Here is a 21,260-nt window from a genome sequence, read left to right on the forward strand (position 1 = left end):
ATTTATGCCATTTATCTTAATGCTACTGATTAAACTGTCATAATATTTTGATGTCATTAATCAAGTCTTTCAATGAGCCACCTGAGCAGTATAACAAATACAAATGGGAAGCTATTTGACCATTTAACTCTCCAAATTATAGAGCAAGCCAACTACCCAGTTTTTCAAAACCAATGATGTTAATACACTTACAGAATAATCCAAAACTGGTAAAGTCACTACTAAAGGAACAGGAAGACAATTGAAATACTATGTGTTAAATCATAACAAGTTGAGAAATATGTAATAAATGTTCCAATAAATCATTCTAATAAATACATTAGCCAATATTGCTAATTACCAAGTGATTGGACATAATATATGTCATTGCTGGGAAGAAGTTTTTCAGAGCTAATTTTAAATTTTCTGCCTTCTCTTCCCCTGCTGCAACCACCAGAAATGCTTCAGATGGTGGTAAATAGGCATTGAGCAAATGCTCCCCGAGCCAGCCAACTTGTAATGGACATATAACAAGAAATGAATACTTGATGTTAAAAGTCATTAAGATTCTGAGATTGAGAGTAATCACAATATAAACTAGCCTACTGTGACTGATTCAACTATATAATACCTGATGCAAACATAGCAGACTCTCAAGCTTTTAGCCAGCTTAAAAGGGGGAAAAAAAAAAGCAGCAAAGTAAAATACAATTGAATATTGTATCTATTTTAGCTGAAATATTACTGTAAAGCTATTCGCTTTCATGGACTTAAGTGATTTTCAGTTTAACTGTACATTAGAAAACTGTGGATTATTAAAAAATCCCCATACATTGTAATGATGTAAGATAAGAGAATCTGTAAAGTTAATCAAGTTGAGATAGTATTTGGGTTACCTTCTACTGTGACTTATTTTCTGGGGGAAAAGATTATAATGAAGAAACCATCCCAGATAATACATCACTGGCAGAGATGTGATGAAAGGGGTGCTTTCGTATGTTGATAGTAAAAATATAAAGTGATATGGCCATATGGGAAAGCAATACAACAATTGAAAACAAAAATATTCCATCTCATCAGCACTCCCAAACTTGGGATGTTGTCTTGTAGGGAAAATAAGTACCAATATGTAGAGAATGGTGAATGATGTGATATTTATTTCAGCAGTCGTATTGATGGCCAAAAAGAAGAGTCAACATACAAATCCATTAATGTGAGTGACTGAATGGATTATGACTCATCCACATTATGTGATAACATTCAGGCTTGGAGGAAAATAAATTAATGTCATGTGAGCTGACTTTGAGAAATATCATTGAGATATAGTCAAGTAACACAAAATTTAAAAAAAAAAAGATTCACTGTGAATCCATTTTTGTGCAACAGACAATGAGAACAGTAATAAAATCCTATATTAGCAACAGTCTCATCCACAGATATACATTGAATATTGTCTACTGATACTCAAGCTCCATGCCTGCCCTCTATAGTCTTTTATTACTGTGGGTCATTAGAAGCCTGAAATATACATTTCCAAAACTCCCGTAGACACTAGATTTATCTTCTTTGATAGATGGGTTTCTAGTCTGAAAAAAGGAAAGGGCTGCTAGTTAGGAATTGAAAAGACATTTGCCTCTGGCAAATGGCTCTAGAATGGCCACCTCAGCAATAATGGCTCATGGACAATTTATAAATAGATACAAAAACATGAGGAAACTACAGTAATACATACCACATATATGAATAAATTATAACTATGGAAGAATATATGTTTTCCTTTTAATATAGGTATATGTTTTGGAAGGTGGATGTCCAACGAGAGAGACAGAAGTAAAAAACACATAGTCAAACAGAAGAGACAAAAGACTGGGAAAATACAGTTAGGTATAAAATATACTAAAAAGATGATCACATTTATGCTTGTATGTAAATTATACACGTTCGTATATTTATAAATGAAGTACTGATATTCTCAGTGGTAATAAAAACAATGACAGTTATGCAGGAATTAGTCTCATATGTGGGTTACATAAACAGTAGATGTTCAATTTTTATTTTATTCATAAGCATGTTTTTGTAACTGAGAGCAGGGTTTTTCAATTTGGACTAAATATTTCCTTGTAAAGGATTGCCCTGACACTGTACGGTGATTAGCAGGACTCCTTGCTTCTCCATACTTGATGCAGTAGTAGTTCTTTGCCTCAGTGTGACAACCAAAAATATCTGCAGATATTACCTAATGTTCTTTGGAGAGGGGCGAGGCAGCATCACCCCCACATGAGAACTACTAACTGAGTTAAATGAGATTTTTTCTTTTTACTTAAAAAAAATTAAGTATTGTTGGTATACGATATATTAGCTATATTTGTTTCAGATGTACTATATACTGATTTGACATTTTTATACTTCACAATATGAACACCACTAATTCTAGTAATAATCTGTTACTGTGAAAACTTAACACAATATCACTGGCTACATTCTCCTTCACTTTGTCTACCCATTCCTCCTTCACCTCCCCTTTGTTTTTTGCATGTGTATGTTTCAAAAATGAAATATATTTAAATTTCTCAAACCTTTAAAGGCTAATTTGTAATTTGTTTTTAAAAAGTACTGTGCTAAATGTGTCTGGGGTTACAAAGATTTTTAATGTGCAGTCCCTGCCCTCAATTAGGTTATAATTTCATGCGAGAGACAGGAAAACTTCTAAACCCCAGGGGTGGGGGTGGGAACACACATTCCAGGGCTTAGCCATAAATGGTAGGTAGGGGGATTGAGTCTAAATTGTGCCATAAAGGACAAAGAGTGATTCTGTGGGATTAGGAAGAAAGAGAAGAAACACCAGGTGAAGGAACAGAATCAGTTAAAGCAAAAGTTGAACAACCACGGAAACATTAGGATAACTGTTATGATTCAGAAACAAACATACAAACAAGACTCATATATATCTCTATATATGTATAGTTACTGTCAAAGTTAAGATGGTGCTAAACCCATACTGCTGCATGAATGTTAGATCAAACAGTTTGAACCCTCTTTTTTCAATAATTGATAGCCTTATGTTGTTTATGAATAGGTGAGTGATTAGGAAAATACAGTAATTGGTAGCAATAAAAGAACAGAATGTGAACTGGAGAACTGCAGGTAGAAGAATAATTTAAATATTCTGCTTAATAGGGATAATAATTGTCAAAATGGAGTTATTATTCATAACTTATGGCTTTCTGCTTATGTATAAAATGTTTATAAATTCGAACGCCAATGTTTTAGCATCTCGTACTTGGACCCTTTTAAGTCTCACTCTCCAGAATCAACCATGAGAGTTTTTAATACCAGTTTCATACCCTTCAAGTCATATGCAGTTCTTACATCTTGTCCTGCTCTTACAGACTTTGGACATTCAGATAACCATATCCTTGCTTCCTTTTGGCTACTTTTGGCCCATCAACCATACTCCAACCTCTTCATACTCTCTTATCCAACACTGGCTCCAAAATTTGTGTGAAACCTATTCCTTTTTCTTTACCAAGAGGAGATTTTAATTTCTAATCATAGACATTTATCAATTTCTTTTAAAAATTAAATTAAACTAAATAGTTGTTATTAAACGCATGTAATGTAATATTATTTTGAAAATAAATGACAAAAAAAGATTTTCAGTGACTTAGAGTCATTATTAGGGACAGATGTTATCATGTTTCAATAAACAAGAGCTTCATTATATGAACAGTATTAAACCATAATTTTGCATATAATTGTTTTATCAAGAGAGTGTAAGAATAAGTCATCTTGAACTCCATCATATACATAAGATGTTGCAAGAAATTTAACATTTTTAATAAATACAAAAGATTGAAATATTTAAGCCATATTCTATGAATGGATCTGGTTCCACTGAAGTTGAAGTAAAATTTTCCTCCTTCAGCAATGTGCTACATTCAGTCTAGAAAACATTTTGAACAATTCTTTAAATCCTTTAAGTATAAACTTATAAACAATAATTTGTTATTTTGATTAATATTATTTAAATTCTTTGGGTAACATGAAATAATGTAAATAGACAAAAATTCCAGAGTATTTTGGTGTTATGCTTAGAATGACTAAAATGAAAATAAAAGGCAATAATATGTGTTGTCAGAGATCTAAAGTAAATGGAACTCTCATGTATTTCTGGTGGAAGAGCAAATTGGCGCAATCACTTTGTAAATCTCTGTAACAGTTTTTACTAAAGCAGAGCATATGTATAACTATATGACTCAGCAACTTTATGTAAGATACAATGCCTCTTGACTTACAATGAGGTTTTGTTCAGAAAAAAATAATCACAAATTTAAAACATCATAAGTCAAAATGCACCTTTTCTACCAAGCAGCATAGCTTAGCCTAGACTACCTTAAATGTGTGCAGAACACAATATCCAGAAATCACTAGTAACACAGTATACAGCAGAGAGATGTTTGCCCTCATGATCACATGCCTGACTGGAGCTGCGGTTTGTGGCTGCTGCCAGCATCATGAGAGAGTATCATAACCAGAAAAAGATCAAAATTCAAAATAAAGTTTCTACTGAATGGGATTCACTTTTGTGCCATTGTAAAATTGAAAATTTGTAAATCAAACCATTGTATGTCTGGGTACTGTCTGTGTGTACCTAACACAAATATATATGAATATATGTCTCAATATCCATATAGATATCCATATCTGTGTATACCTAACATAGATGCATGGATAAATATTGATATATATATATATATATATATCATCATCGGCAGCCGTCCGTCTCGAGAGACGATGGTGTAGCTTCTTAAGAGTCTATCTGCACCGCCGAGAATGGCTGTGCAGTCCGACTCGGGAGTGACACGGTATCTGTCTCCTCCCGTGTTGAATCGACATCTTGCGATGACACTGGAGTGTCCTCTCCAGTGGAGCTGAAACTACAGAGCCTGGGCAGGGTGATATGGAGGGTCTGCTGTTGCCCATGCAGCAGACCCCCCCTCTCTTCGCAGCTGAAGGGTCCAAGGGAAAGACGGAGTCAATACAGCTTGGCTTCAGGTGCGCCGCAGGAGTTGCCGGTGTTGACTACAACATCAAACCGCCTTAGGGACTCCGGCTCCGGATTTTCTGTCAGGGTTTACTCCCTTAGCCTTTCCCCTGAAGAGGTATGCCGCAAGGCAGCGGAGGTTTTTTGGAGTCAGAGTTTTCCTTCTCTGATATATATATATATACACACACATATATATATATATATATCAAGTGACATATATAAGAATATTCGTATCAGTGGTGCTGTTTGTAATAGTCAGTAATGATGTTACAAGTCAGGATAATGATTACCTTTGGAAGGGAGTAGTGACTAGTAAAGAGAACAAAGGCTTCTGGTATATGAAATAAGTTCTGTTTCTACTCTGTGTATTATGTTCAGATAGTAGTATTCACAAAAATTAGCTCTACATAATTTGACAGATGTATGTTAAACTTAAAGAAAAATGTTATGCTAAATTTTATTAGTAATCATAATTTATTTAAAATATCACTATTAAGACTATCAATATATTAAAGCCACATGAATCATTTAACTTTATAAACATTCTGTTTTCTTAATTTACCAGTATGTAATAAATTCTGAGTGTCCACTTATATAATGCAAAGTAAAGCTATGAACACAAGTTAAATAGCTTGATTACCTCTGACATTTTGACTTTGAATAAGTCTCTCTGCAGGTTATTAAGTACTGCTTTCATTTCTCTGCAGGACCATCACTGAGATATAGAACAACTCACTCAAATCATTTATATCACCTTTGCACCAGCACCTGACATTCTGGAGATAGAATCACTATCAGAGGACTCTTATCCCTTGACATTTGCAATTATTCATATCAGGAAGCCCTTTTAAAGAGTTCTTATTTCTTAAAATCTTTACAGAACATGGTGCATTTTCAAAGTGAAATATAAACCTTTGTCTTAAATTCATAATTATGTAAGTCACTTCCCAGTTCCAAAGCCCTTTTACCCATACTTTAATTTTAAAGAAAAGCAGATACCAGATAAAAGTTAACAAACAGATAACTGAATACCAACTCCAATCAATGAAGTGTAAGAGGAGACTATCTTAGCTACATCAATCCAAAAATCTTCTATAGAATAAGAGAATATCTTATGATAAATAAACATTTTGATGATTAAAAAATTAATAAAAATTATTTATGGGCCCCAAATAATAAACTGGGGCCCATAGAAGAGAGTCATCAACATTATTATATCAATAAAAATATTATTATGCACTGATGTATATGTATTAAAATGCTAAGAGATGGTATTATCTTGTCCTTGTAAGATGGTATTATCTTGTCCTTGTATATCCATTTCCTCCTCTACTCCACTTTCTTTTCTCTCATTTTTCCTTCACCACCCCATTTTCTTGCCTTATTTCCCTTCTTATAACCTTCCATCATAAACTGAATTTGTATCTGGCATTGTTTATTGCTAGGCACTGTGCTAAGCCTGGGGTATATAAACAAAAGGCCTTACAGTCTATTGAGATTTCCAATGCAAGAACATACAAATCAATGTCAACATAGCAGGTAAAGAAAAATAAAACCAATGTATGAGAACATTAATTTAGGGGAATATGTTATTGCCTAATATGTGCCATGGCAATAGAATTTGAAATGAAAAAAAAAAAAGCAAAAATGTAGAAAAATGGTGTTTCTATCAGAGAGACATGGGCCCTAACCATGATAGTATTCCTTGTAAAACTGGGCAATTAACTTACTTAACCTCTCTGATACTTAGTATTCTCATTTATAAAGTGGTGGTATTAACACTCTCATGGTGATCTACAGGATTAAAGAAACCTGGTCATGGATGTTGTAGGTACCTGGATATAGATGTTCAATATTTTAAATATATATATATACGTCCTGGCTGGTTTGGCTCAGTGGATTGAGCATCGGCCTGTGAGCTAAGTGTCGCTGGTTCGATCTTCCAGTCAGGGCACATCAGAGAAGGAAAACTCTGACTCCAAAAAACCTCCGCTGCCTTGCGGCATACCTCTTCAGGGGAAAGGCTAAGGGAGTAAACCCCGACAGAAAATCCGGAGCCGGAGTCCCTAAGGCGGTTCGACGTTGTAGTCAACACCGGCAACTCCTGCGGCGCACCTGAAGCCAAGCTGTATTGACTCCGTCTTTCCCTTGGACCCTTCAGCTGCGAAGAGAGGGGGGGTCTGCTGCATGGGCAACAGAAGACCCTCCATATCACCCTGCCCAGGCTCTGTAGCTTCAGCTTCACTGGAGAGGACACTCCAGCGTCATCGCAAGATGTCGATTCAACACGGGAGGAGACAGATACCGTGTCACTCCCGAGTCGGACTGCACAACCATTCTCGGCGGTGCAGATAGACTCTTAAGAAGCTACACCATCGTCTCTTGAGACGGATGGCTGCCGACGATATATATACGATACATATATATACGTATATATATATATTGAAGATAGTATTGTAATTGGCCATTTAAGATATTACCATACTTTGAGGAGAATCGAAAATTCTTATCAAGTTATCTTAAAAAGTTTAAGCATTTGAAGATAGTAGGTTAATGACTTTATATCCTCTTTACCCATATCAGCAACATAATGTACTTATTTTCCCTTATTGACAATTCACGTCTAATTTCCTTTTTTATTTTGAAGGTTTCTTGCATTATGTAAGTATTGGGAGAAAATAGAACCTAGGGTCCAATGACAAAGACAAAAAAGTCAGATAAAACATCTTTAGGTCATGACCCCACCTTTGACTCAGATTCTTGAAAGAATAAAGTTGCAGTTGAGAAGTTATTCACAAGAGCAATTGCAACCCCTCAAAAGTCCAGAAACACAGAAGTCAAATGCCCACTGAAGTAATTACCAGATGAAACATCTTCACCAAATTTTCTTGAACACATTCCTGGGTCCAACAATGCATGGTTCCTCATGGCTCCTGCTTGTTTTCCAGTCCTGGAATTCCAACCTTCCCATTGATTTTAAAAACTTTCAGAAATATTTTTAATGAATTAATTTTCTCCTGAAATAATCCTAAACCAAATTACCTTGCTTCTTCCAGAAACCTTACTTGCTAGGTGACATACAACAGTTTAAAGTTCAAACCCTCATAGGTAAGAAAGTTCTTCTGAAACAGGGTACAGATATTCCTCACAGTCCATGGTTTGGGGGGTGGGGGAAGGAGATAATACAGCTTTTAAGGTACTTTGCATATCTATGGTAAACCAATAGTTAGATAATAGCTGTGCTACCACCCCAGGGCAAAAGGTGTTCCTGACTTTCAGGATTTAAAAAGAAGGGTGGGAAGCCTTGAGAGAAAGAGCAAGTTGGAGAAACATGATAAAGGGGTGCCATGATGTAGGAGGATGCTGTAGCAGCCCTGTGGGAAGCAGCAAGCAGCTATGCAGTTTGTAGCCAGGATGTGGCCACGCAGCCTGGGCTAGTAAGAAAGCAGGCATGCTGCTGCTTTGATTGTTCCAGCTCAAGGCTGATGCTGAAGCCACCAAGGACTCCACCTTGCAGACCCTGACTTTTTCTGGACTCCTGGAATTTGGGAGATATCGAGAGGACACTCTCTTAGGACTTGTGCCTTTCCTGGACTATACCATGATCCAGTGTAACACAGCACATGCTTTCCTGGACTATTACACAAGACTGTACACAGCATACCCCAGATCCTGATGGAGAGAGATGATAGATAAGGCAGGAATGGGGAACTACTGGGCTTGGTTTTGGTTTATAGCCTTTTTGGGAAGCAAGGGAGGTATTGGGTATTGTGGGAGAATAGGGCTCTGAGCAGGAGTGCTCCCAGCCCCACAAGGTTGGAATATTGCAAATAAAGACCTGTTTTTCCCAACAGTAATTGTTGAGTCTAACACAAAGGCACCACATGAATGAGCCCTGGGTTGGTCAGTAACTTCACAGTTATTTATGTTGGAAGCAAACTAAGTTGACCTCTCTTTTTTTCTAGCTAACTGTCCTCTTTTTCATCCATCCAAAGGTTAGCAGAAAGCATGGTACATATGCACTTTGGCCTCTGATATTAAAACAATTCATTTTGTATTTTTATTGTAACTCCTTTTATTTCAAATGGGGAACATTTTAAAAGAGATTATATAAAGGAGGGTTGAGGGACATTGGAATAAATTATCATATGCTTATCAATGGGTCTGTATCTAATGCTTTACAGTTTATAGACATGTTGATAAGAAAACAAATTGAAAAATGCAGAAGGTGAATCCAGTCTTGGCTATCTTCCATACACATTTTCCCCATAGCTCTAGACTCTTTATTCCACTCATGCAATTTCAAGGCATCCTTGGCCACAGATGAAAAAAAAAAAAAAAGGGGTGTTTTTGTGTTTTCAATGAAGAAACATCCAAACACAGTTTATTATATATTTCAAAAATACTGTATATCAGTAAAATAACCATAAAAACATAAGACTTAGCAATAAAATGTCTATATCCATAATTAATTTATTTATTCTATTAATGTTCTTATAAAATTAAATTTAAACCAATGATGTACTTATTATAAGAATCATTTAAATTCAAGCATAACTTGTAATCATAGGGGGAATAAATGGTGATGGATGGAGACTTGAGTTAGGATGGTGCAATACAGTATGCAGATGAACTATTGTAGAATTGTGTGCCTAAAGCCTGTGTAATTTTGGTTACAAGTGGCACCCCAATAAATTCAATAAAAAGGGAAAAAACTCTTGAGATATGTCCCTCTATTGTCCTCTATGTGAGACTCTACAGAAATGGCTATCCCTTCAGCTTCAGTAATCTGTCTACTACCATGGGGCATAACTTAACCCTACCTGTGAGGATGTGTAGCTGCAACACCATCTGTTTTAATAACCTTTACTTTGGTGAACGAAGCATGGGAGAGGGTGTTCAAAAAAGTAATTTTTAATTCTTACAAATCCATATTTGGTGTGGTCCATAGATTATTCATGGCTGTCCCTCCCTTTTTTCTCCTCACTTGCATATGTCCAATAAACTGACAAATCAAAATATTTCTGTCAGTACTTTTATTGTGATATTACCCAATTAAATAACTATTCTATTACTCACCATTTCATAAAGAATAAAGACAAAATTCTTTAGACCACAATTCTAAGCAAAGTAGACCATTTAGTAATTACATATTATTTTTAAGGCAACCTCTGCCTCAGTAAATCTCATCTACTTGGAATCACATACATTTTTTTGTCTGTACTTGTCTTATTTAGTTCTACAGAGAAATATACCTTGGATAGAGCAGTTATCTCCTTGTGAAATAACACTATTTTCAAATGCTAGTGTCAGATGATATTATATATTTTATAATATTTAAAAACACATTAAATATATATTTAGCCCTGGCTGGGTAGGTCAGTTGGCTGGAGCATCATCCTGATATGCCAAAGTTACAGGTTTGATCCCCAGTCAGTGCACATAGAAGAATCAACTAATGAACACATAAATAAGTGGAAGAATAAAAATTGATATCGATACCACTCTCGAATCAATAAAAAAATTAAAAAATATATATATATATTTACTATTGGTAAAGTATTTTCAAGTTTCTTAATGAAGAAGGTTTTAAAATAAAAAATATAACAAGTTATGCAGATATACAAGGATATATGATAGTTATAAGTTGTTCTACTACACTCTCAATATGTCTATGAGACAACATTGTCTAAGTCTTAACTCTTCTTGAAATCACAGTTTAAAATAAGAAAGATAAGGGAAAAACAATTAATTTACAAAATATGATATTTCTACAATATAGCCATGCACAAAATTATTAGAATGTGAATGAAAGACATGTGATAGTCTGAACTGGATAATCAGATGATGAAAACAAATGTATTTAAAAAAACACAGAATGAAAAGGAAGAGAAATGACAACGTAAAGAGACATTTGTTAGAGACTAAGAGGGGCCAGACTATAAATATCAAAGAATTATTGGAGAACTGGAGAAAAATGGGAGAAACATATGAAGATATGGAGCTGCCTTCTGAATAATTTTTCTTTTACTGGTTTGATCATTCTCAAAACAAGTTCCATCTAAAAACTGACTAGAATATTATTACTCAGTTTGTGGAGATATGAAGATGAATAAAGTGACTTGAAATAAATTTAATAGTGATCCTATAATTTTTCATTACATTTGGAATTAATATGAACAATTATTTTCCATACCTTCTGTTCTATTACAGAGGCAGAAAGTACAATGGGATCTCAGAGATTTCAATGATACTGTAATAGTAACAGCTTAGGCAAAGGAGATCTCAAACTGGATCTCCAAACATCTTTCCTATGTGGGTTTTCTGATTCTACTGGTATTAATACAGCAAACATACATCCTGTGTTACAAGAGACTGCTTTTCACATTAGCCATTGGTGGGTGATAGGTATATTTCCAAGTTTGATGCATACAATACTTTAATGTTAGAACAGAGAATACACAGACTAATAGAAATAGAAAAACAGATGTGACAGATAGCAAGATGCTTTGGGGGAAGTCCAAATTTAGTTTCCATTGATGAGTTGGTATCATAACTCATGAAGAGATATAATATGATTAAGAAGCACAAGAGCAATTGGATTCTGGGGGGGTGGGGTGGGGTGTCACAGTGCCTATACATTTCAGGGCTTACAAATGGAGACTGGAATAGAAAAGATGGTTTGATTTGAACTAACTTTCAGAACAGTCGTCCTGAAAATAATTTTCTGGGAATTTAAAAGTATTATGAATGAGAGGAGGATGAAAGAAAGGAAAAAAGCAAAGTGGGGAGGAGAATCAGAATTGAGGAAATACACCTAAGTGCTTATTTCCTCCAAATCCTGTAGGCTACATAGACTGTAAGTCTGTTTTCCAGAATCTTTCATCACACAGTTCAAGCAATAGCATAGTTCTTGTAATAGCATTTATCTGACCAGTGAGGACTATCAAGCTTCCTATGGATCCCATCATCACAGCAATTAAGTTTCCTTGCCCCAGTCTTAGTGATTGCCTTCATCACACAGACTTTTTCAACTGAATCTCTCATGTCACTTATTCCTGTTTGCATAAGCCACCCCAAGATTGTAATTATTGGCACTAACAATTGCTGCTCCACTATGTCATCATTCTTATAATAATGCTCAGTATTCCTTGGTCCCTTATTACCTCAGTCTTCCATTCTCTTTTACATTACAATTGAAAACTGCCACTCCAAAACTAACCAAGTTCCCCCTACTCCCTACCTTCTTTGAAAGCTGCTTCTCCCTCTTTGCCAGAACTGCACCTTAGTCTCCCTTAAGGACATCATTACTCAGCAGCTCTTTCTAGTGACTCCTCCTCTCTCATACCTCATTGTTCCCTACTGCTCCTTTACAACATAACTTTTCCACCTCATTGTTAAAAGTCCTTATTATATGAAGTTTGTGCCAATCAGCTTTACCATTCCTTGCTCTTTATTATAGAGAAGTGATATTATAAAACACTAGTTATAATAAGTGGAAATATATATATTTTTAAATGTTCCAGGACATGGACAATGGGGTGGAATTGACTGTCGGAGAAGGGGTGGTCTGGGTGAGGGGTAGCAATGAGGGAAAAAGTGGGACAATTGTAATAGAAAAATAATAAAAATAAAATTAAAAATAAAGTTTCACCATCTCGGGCAGGGGTCAACAAACTATGGTGATTTAGCAACACCTAGCCTGCCCCTGTTTTTGTATGGCCCACAAGCTATGAATGTTTTTTGCAGACCAACCTTTATAATCATTTTGATGAGAGGAGCACTTACTTGGAAACTCAATTAAGTAAAAAGTATCTCCACAAAAATAATTTCATTCTTCACATTAGTAGACATGTATTACAAAACATTGTACTTACTATTATTTTATTATGAATCATATTAATAAAATACTGTGGCAATTTGTTTTCTGCCATGTTATTTGAGTACCTACATAATACCCTCAATTTTACCTCCTATTCTGTAAAACCAAAAATATTTACTATCTGGCCCTTTATGGAATGAGTTTTTGACCCTTGATCTAGGATGAAACAACTAAGAAATATTGAGTTAAACAAATTTAGATGGTTCCTTCTATATTTTTCTTTTTTTTTTTTTTAATTCAGGATTCTTCAAAGCTTTTATGATGGGTTGGCCAAAAACACTTATTTAGTTCTTTTTCCATATTATGGCTCTAGTGTTACAGAATAGGGATGTTCAAAAATCCCCAGAGCCTGCAGGTTGGGTGATGGGGAAAAGGAAATAGTTTTTAAGATGCCTTCACATGCCTGTGGCTAGTGACTGGTGTCACGCAAATGGTTTTGGTTCTTCCAAGGCCCCAAGAAGATGGGAGGGGTTTTGGACCATGGAATGGTGTGGAAGAGCACACAGAGCCTGTACAAGGTGCTGTGAATTGTCAGAACTGGTTACCACAGCCACTGTGTAAGAGGACACAGTTAGTGGTTTAAAAATAGGCGGCAGACATTTCAGCTGAGTTCTCCATGCGGTTTTAAGAAGGGAAGTTCTCCATGCGGTTTTGAGAAGGGAGAATACCATGTGGCTTTGAAAGGAAAGGGAGAACATCATGTGGCTTTGAAAGAGCAAAGGGAGAACCATGCATGATCCAGTGCAACACAGCACATGTTTTCCTGGAATGTTATATGGAGGCTGATGACATCGTACCCCAGATCCTGAAGGAGACAGCTGACATAAGGGATGGGGAACTTCTAGGCATGTTTTTGGTTTCTAGCTTTTTGGGTGGCGAGGGAAGTGCTGGGTCCTGTGGGAAAATAGGGCTCTGAGCTAAAGTGCTCACTCCCCTCCCCAGGTTGGAATATTATAAATAAAGACCTGTTTTCCTCAACACTAGTTGTTGCGTTTTACACCAAGGCGCCACGTGAAAGAACCCCCTTTCGCTCTGTAACAATTTTGGCGACTCCAGATGGGACTAATGAAACCTGTGTCCCTCTGTTAACACTAGTAGTGCTTAGTTGTCTTTAACTTCATTTGAAACAACTTTGTTAGATTGTATTGTGACAGCTGTCATATTAGTATGAGAACGCATTTAAAAAAAACTTATCAGAATTGGTGAATTTTTGTTTAGCCCTTTTAATATTGAAGATAGAAGAAAATATGCAACATTTTTGGCATATTATGCTTTATTATTTTAATAAAGGTAAAAATGCAGCTAAAACACACACACAAAGATTTGTGCTGTATATGGAGAAGGTGCTGTGACTGATCAAACATGCCAAAAGTGGTTTGTAAAGTTTCTTGGTACTATTGACATTAGGCCTAAATAATTCTTTGCTGTGCAGCTTTCTTATGCACTGGGAGATGTTCAACAGCATTCCTGGCCTCTACCCACTAGAAACCAATAGTGGGAGTTAGTCGATATATTCAAAATATCCAAACCAATAAAGTTACTGGGGAAAATAAAAAATGTGTTTTCTATTTTACAGAAAAAACTAAATGGATTTTTTTGTGAATCCAATAATTTCATTGTGAATCATTGAGATTCACAATATTATACTGTGTATCCTAAATGCATCTTACCATGCCATTTTTAAATCAGAACATCTTGCAGGCCAAATATCCTAGAGAAAGCTTTTAAAAATGTATTTTTAAATAGGTCCTATATTTTACATAAAAATGAATTGGCATACAGATCATCATTTGCATCCTTAAGGACCAATTATTTTCACAGCTTTCAAATTCATAATGCTTCTCTAAGATATGGGTGAACTCTATGTCAGCAAAGTTCAGTAGCAACAACAAAACTTATATTGAAGAAATAAAATAGTAAGGATTGACTGAAATTAATGTGATCAATTTAGAGCAAGATTTTAATATTTTCCCTAAGTTACAGGGGTGAGGATCTCCCAAACCATCTGACTGAGATTTACACATTATTCTCATTTTATGTGTATGTCTACTTAAAACATGTGATACTGAACAGGGACACCTTATTCCTAAACCAGATTCACTTGACAGCTTCTCATTATCTCCCCCTTGGATCTACCATTTCCTTATTCCATGCAAATCACACATGAGAAGTTAATTCTGATCCTTCTCATAATCTAGGCCTCTTCACATGACCATGTTTTAATTTAACTCTACAAAAGTAATTCTTATATACACCATTTACAAACTATGCAGCTTTTCTTTTCATACCCACAAGTGTAATGGATTTGTATTTCAAATATTTATTAGCGGGAAAGTCATTACTTCAGTGGATGGCATTCCATTCAGTCTCCCCCCACTGAAATAAATCCCTTGTACATATACATGCTGGAGTGATCTTAAACTCCATTTGCAAGCATAAGAATTCACAGTGGCTCTTAATTTACAACCTCACTAAATATAAAGCCAATATAGTGCTCCAGGCCAACAAAGCCAACCTCATCTTCATTTTATCCAGCATTCCCTTAGTTTTTCATCTTTAGATTCTCTGATATAACAAGCCAAACATCCAGATCAAATACCTTACCTTGTCTTTGCAAATAACTTTTTCTTTTTATTTTCTGTGAATAGATGCATATCACTTCCACCCCAAATCAAGAAACCACAATTCCAAGAAAACAAATCCACTATTACCACCATTAAAAATGTTATGCATTCAACTTGCTCTATCTGCACTATATTGTGCTATATCCATTGCAATTTCACCCAAGTATTTCTTATCACCTTCTGCTTCTCAATTTTAAAAGTTTCAGCAACACTACAGTTTCACTACATCTGAATTGTTTTTAGCAGATTCTAAAATCAAACTTCCTAATTCTTTAAAAATTCATGTGCTTTTTTCTTACATAAAATATTTTCCAAATTTTATTAACTAACTCTTGATGGTCATTATCTTTGGGAGTAATACATGCTACCAGGAAAACTGAATTACTTAATAAATATTTCATTAATCACATGGTTAAAACTGAATTAGCATCTCAGGGAATATATCTTCAGTTTTGAAAATAAGACCATATTGAATCAAAATCTAAAAAGTTTACAATGTCCTAGAAAAAAGTTGAAATGATTATATATTATTAATCATTTAGGATGCACTTTCAGACTGACTTGCTTTAACTTTTCAAATATATTGGGCACAAAAAATGTTTAAATGAACAAGTGTTGTTTATGAGTGCAAGATTTCACCTGGCATTTGAATGATAAATATAAACTACCATATACCCTTAAATTCTAAATTATTTAACAGATAATTCAATTTTTATTAGACAACTAGAAATAGATATATAGTATACACACACACACAGACACCCAGTCACATAGATACACACACACACACACGTACACACATATATATGTGTACGTGTGTGTGTGTGTAGATATATATATATATAGAGAGAGAGAGAGAGAGAGAATATATATATATACAAAGTCTGTTCAGAAAGAGTCCAGCCATTATGCCATTATAATGAGAATGGTTTGCACAACACACATGGATATAACCTGGCAGTAAAGATGAGTGGACTGGAATGCACATGCATGAACAATGACGACTCCACTGTACTAGTCAGTGGTCGTGGTAGACACTGTTGGGTGAGTACATGTACTGTGTGGCCATTGCATTCAAAACAACCGAGTGCGTAGAGCAAAAACTCTGCATCAAATATTGCGTTAAGCTTGAACATCCCTCCACAGGAACTATGTGGATGATTCAGAAGGCCGCAGCTATGGGCAATTGGTGATTGGTAGCTTTATCACGACAACATGCCCACTCACATGTCACATCTTGTACAGAATTTTTGGTGAAACATCCAATCTTCCAGGTGACTTAGCCCCCTATATCCCAGATTTGGTGCATTGCAGTTTCTGACTTTTCCCCAAACTAAAGTCACCTTTGAAGGGAAGAGATTTCAGATTATGAATGAGATTTAGGAAAATATGTGGGGGCAGCTGATGGTGATTGGGAGAATTGTGTGAGGTCCCAAAGTGCCTCCTTTGAAGGGGGCTGAGGTGTCATTGTCCTATGTACAATGTTTCTTGTATCTTGAATCTTCTTCAATAAATGTCTCTATTTTTCATATTACATGTCTGGATACCTTCTGGACAGACCTCATATATATACATCAACATTACATAGATAGATGATATATAGATATAGATATGTACTGTACATATATCAATATTACATGTTTTCATACATTTATGTATTTATTTTATTGACTCTCAAGGAACACAGAATAACAATTTTAAAGAGCATGCTTGAAAATTCAAGCAGCTGCATTTTAGGTTCAGTCAGAGACTTACTTAACTGAGTGTTCACACAACTGGTTATACAGCCTCATTTGACTCTCTCAGTATTTCTCCCTCACTCTCTGGCAGTCATGGTCACCCAGGGGACTCTTCCAAAGCTCCTGTCTGAAAGACAGTGGGTTTGTCTTTCATAGATTCAGCATCCTATGCATCTATTTCTGCCTCTGGTATAGAAGGCTGTATGACTAAACCTTAAAGAAACCAAATGGAAGTCTTGCACCTTGCTGTTCACCTTATTATTAATTTTGACTCCCTCCCAAAATCTGCCTTGTTTTTGTCTGGCTTCAGAATCCTTGGGTAGTTTTCCTTTACTTTTTTTTTTATGTTTGTTTTTAAAGTTTTGTACAGAGGTTATAGCTAAATTATCATGAAGACTGCTTTGTTAGCAGCTTACTCCTCCATGTCAGAGTTGAGAAAACACTTATTCAACTTTACTTAAAGCTTTAATTGTAGATTGCTCCTGAAGTAGAAAGTTATTTTCCAGTATAAAATTTATCATATTCCTTTTTTTTTCAGATTTAATGTGTTTTATTGATTAAAATATTACATTTGTGCCAATTTCCCTTCCCTCTGCTCCCCTCCACCCGGTGGCCCCCCTCCCTCCAGTTGCCCCCCCCTTTTAGATTATGTCCATTAGTTGTGCATACAGTTCCTCCCAACCTCTCTCCGTCTATTCCATTCCCTCCTACCTTGATCCCCAATTCCTATATCATCTCCCTCCCTTTCCCCATTCCCCCTCCCTGTTGACCTCCCCCCAATATGCTTCCCGTACCCACAGTTCCTTTTCCACTCTCGTTGCCTATTTAGTTTGCCTTTGTTTCATCTCCTTAGCTTCTGTTTTTTAAACCAGTCCCTTTAACATCTCATATAACCGTGGTTTGGATCTAATGAACTCTTTCAGTTTTATTTTGTCCTGGAAACACTTTCTCTGTCCTTCTATTCTGAATGACAATTTCGCTGGATAGAGTATTCGTGGTTGTAGGTTTTGGATTTTCATTACTTTGAATATTTCTTGCCAGTCCCTTCTTGCCTGTAGGGCTTCCCTTGAGAAGTCTGCTGAGAGTCTAATTGGGACCCCTTTGTACATAATTCTTTTCTTCTCTCTTGCTGCTTTTAAGATTCTCTCTTTATCTTTAATTTTTGACATTTTGATTATAATGTGTCTTGGAGTGGTTCTCCCTGGGTCCAGTCTCTTGGGAACTCTCCTTGCTTCCTGGACCTACAAGTCTATTCCCTTCCCCAAGTCTGGGAGGTTCTCCTTTATTATATTTTCACTCAATTTTTCAAGTTCTAGTTCATCTTCCTCATTCTCTGGCAAACCAATGATTCTTATGTTGGGCCTTTTATAGCTGTCCCAGAGGTTTCTGATCCTCTCATTGTTGCTTCCCATTTCCTCTCACTGCATTGGTTGACTGCTTGTTCCTTCTCCATATTCCAGTTTGTTGAAATGAACTCTGGATTTTTTTTCCTCACCATCTGTCTCATATGCGGTTTTGTTCCTTTCGTTATGAAAGTTTTTCGCTTCTTTCTTATCTTTTTCCTGCTCTTTTGTGAATTCTGTAAGCCACCTGATAACAATGGCCCAGAACTGAGCCTCTGACAGGTTTCTTATCTGTTCATCTGTCAGGTTCTCTATCTGCTGCCTGGTGAGTTGTGTTACCGGTATTTCTAAAGTTGCCTGCCTCATTTTGACAGATGCGTTTTGTTTTCTTGGGCCGGCTGTCGGGGGCAGTGCCTGTGTACGCGTCACAAGTCAGCGACCGGCGCCTGTCTGCAACCTATTTCGCAGCCCTGTGGTGCTTTCTTTCTTTGGGGGCGGGGGTCCAAGATGGATTCACACAGTTATTCAGCTAGGAGACCGGGATCCGTCCTCCCGCCCCCCTGGGCCTCACTGTTCAAGGCGATGCGGTGGCCGCTCTCCCCAGCGCTGGGGTCGCGCACTGCCAGGGGCTTGACTGCCGCCGGGATTTTTCGCCGCCCCGCCGCTCCGCAAACAGCTTTGCCCTCTTTAACTCTTACCTTCCCAAATGGCACCGCTGGTTTATAACTTCATATGTTGGACTTCCGTGTAGTTTTATTTTCTGGAATTTCTAGTTATCCTTTGTTTTGAAGTAGTTGTATTCCTCTCTAGTTGTAGAGGGAGACCTAGCGTGTCCATCTAAGCCTCCATCTTGGCCGAAAGTCCCCATATTCTTAGTGTAATATTTTACTTTTATTCTTTTCAAGTTGAATTTCTTGATATCAAGTAAATTAAAATTTCAAAAAAGTGATTTTGGTTTAGAATTAAAAGCAACTCTACTTCAAAGAATTTATGTAAAGCTATATCAGTAGACATATGTCATTATGTTTCAAGGGACAAAACAGTGCTTTTTAAAAAAAAAGACATAAAACCAGTTAAAATAAAAATGATGTGAAGGAAAAGTCATTTGGAAGACAGTGAATTTAGATAACACAAAGAGAGGTCAAAGAAATTAGTAAATAGTCAAACTTAGCTAAGTTTATCCCCATGTTAGTTTAGTTCTGGAACATAAAATGTAATTATTAGAATAATTTTGATGGGTAAACTTTTGGGTATCAATTTATAATATAATTACCTTCATTCTGCTTTTCATATTAGCACACATTAGAAATAAACAGAATACTAGATTTTTTACATTTATTTTAAATATTACCTAGTTTTTTCTAACAAGTACAATTGAAGGTTTAGCCATGGTTGATTTTTATTCAGCTTTAAATATGAATTTTATATGTGCTTTGTTTCTTCTCAAAGTATGATTCCTCTTCTAATAATTAATAAAACAGCATCAGATATTTTTTTAAAGACTACTAAATTATCTATTATCCTACTACTCTCAGCCAGTAATTATTTGTAGTTTAGTATACAGGGTAGGACAACTGTAGGTTTATAGGTGTTTGTATGGAAAATAATACAATAATTAACAAATAATAATACAAGAATAAAGCCTGTGTTTTGCATATTCACAACTGTAAACCTACGCTTGCCCCATCCCATATATCCCTGCTACATTTTCCTTGATTGTATTTTATATTTGTAACACAGGTAAAGCCACATGCCATTTTATATGACCATTGCTGACATACAGCTTAGAGAGTAAGATATATATAAACTTGTCACCTTTTCCTGTATTTTGAAAGTTCCTCATGTGCTTTAGCTTCCACATGCTTCATTAAATGTAACTATTTTGTGTTTTAAACTTTGTTTTATCTTAATAATCTTTAAAGTACAGCTTTTGAAATACAAGACACATTCACAAAATATATTAAATTAAATACTGTGAAAAGTCTCTCTCAAATCCCAGTTCTCGGCGAGGAAAAACTACTCTTAACAGTGTCTTGTAAATTCTAGAATTTAAATTATATGTCTCTAATATACAATATATTGTTATTATGCTACATATTATAACAACATCATACTAATTAATCTTATGGACTTTTATTATCAGATGGCATTGCATATCTGCCCATATAAGAAAATCATCTTCATTTTAATGTTGTCTTAATGTTTTACTGTTTTATGCACCTTAATTTATCTCACTAATCTCCTAATGATGAGTTATTTGTTTTTAGTCTTTTGTTTTTAAATTATTAAAAATTTTTCCAATGAATTTACTTTTTAAATATCTTTAAGGATATGTGCAATATATCTACAGGATAAACTCTACATTTGAAATTGCTAGATATATAACCTTATGTTTCTTATTGGATATATTCTTAGATAAATAAAAATGTGTGTGTAATTTGCTTGTTCGTGATTTCTAATTCCTTTGTGTTTCAAGAATATATTCTCTGTGATTCCATTCTTTCAAAAATATGAAATAAATCTGAGACTTGTTTTATAAGCCAGTGTGTGCACTTAAAAATGCTATGTATTCTGTAATTCAGGGATATAGTGTTCTGTAAATGTCATTTATGTTATGCTATTTGATTGTGTTGATCAAATATTTTAT

The sequence above is a fragment of the Furipterus horrens genome, unplaced genomic scaffold, assembly GCF_987537825.1.
Source record: "Furipterus horrens unplaced genomic scaffold, mFurHor1.1.pri manual_scaffold_1, whole genome shotgun sequence".
In the NCBI taxonomy this organism is placed as follows: domain Eukaryota; kingdom Metazoa; phylum Chordata; class Mammalia; order Chiroptera; family Furipteridae; genus Furipterus; species Furipterus horrens.